Genomic DNA, 756 nt, shown 5'->3' with positions numbered 1-756 from the left:
CGTCTTCATTCAATCCTTCTTACTCCTTTCCATGGCAAGCTGTATGTAGGGTTTCACCGTTGTCAGTAGCTACCTCCCATCCTCTCAGTGAAAATGTTCAACGCACCCTGTCACGGCATAGCTAATCATCTGTCGGTTCTCAATCAGGTTGGAATAGAATCCAGTGATTCTTTTGCGTCTGTCACTAACGCCCAGCCTTCAGGAGTTTGAAGCTCGTCACAGTCATTTAATCATTGAATCCTACTCAGAATACCACAGACAAGGTTTAGACTTTCCAGATTCTCTTGAATGCCGCCATCAATTCTAGCTTATACCACGAAGATTCCGGTTAAAGAATCCAAGAGATATCCACCCAATCTAAGGTAGAACGGAGGTGATTGACAGTCACACGTTCATAGGTGAGAATGATGATGAGTGTCACGGATCATCACATTCATCAAGTTAAAGAAAAAGTGATATCTTGGAACAAGAACAAGCTGAATTGAATAGAAGAACAATAGTAATTGCATTAATACTCGAGGTACAGTAGAGCTCCACACCTTAATCTATGGTGTGTAGAAACTCCACCGTTGAAAATACATAAGAACAAGGTCTAGGAATGGCCATGAGGCTAGCCTCCCAATGATCTAAGAACTAGATATCCAAAGATGATCCTCAGATCGAAAATGATCAAAAGATTTTTAATACAATAGTAAAAGGTCCTACTTATAGAGAACTAGTAGCCTAGGGTTTACAGAGATGAGTAAATGACATAAA

Source organism: Arachis duranensis, chromosome 2 (genome assembly GCF_000817695.3).
Source record: "Arachis duranensis cultivar V14167 chromosome 2, aradu.V14167.gnm2.J7QH, whole genome shotgun sequence".
NCBI classification, from domain to species: Eukaryota; Viridiplantae; Streptophyta; class Magnoliopsida; order Fabales; family Fabaceae; genus Arachis; species Arachis duranensis.
The sequence above is the reverse complement of the archived record's forward strand: the minus strand, read 5'-3'. Positions refer to the sequence as shown.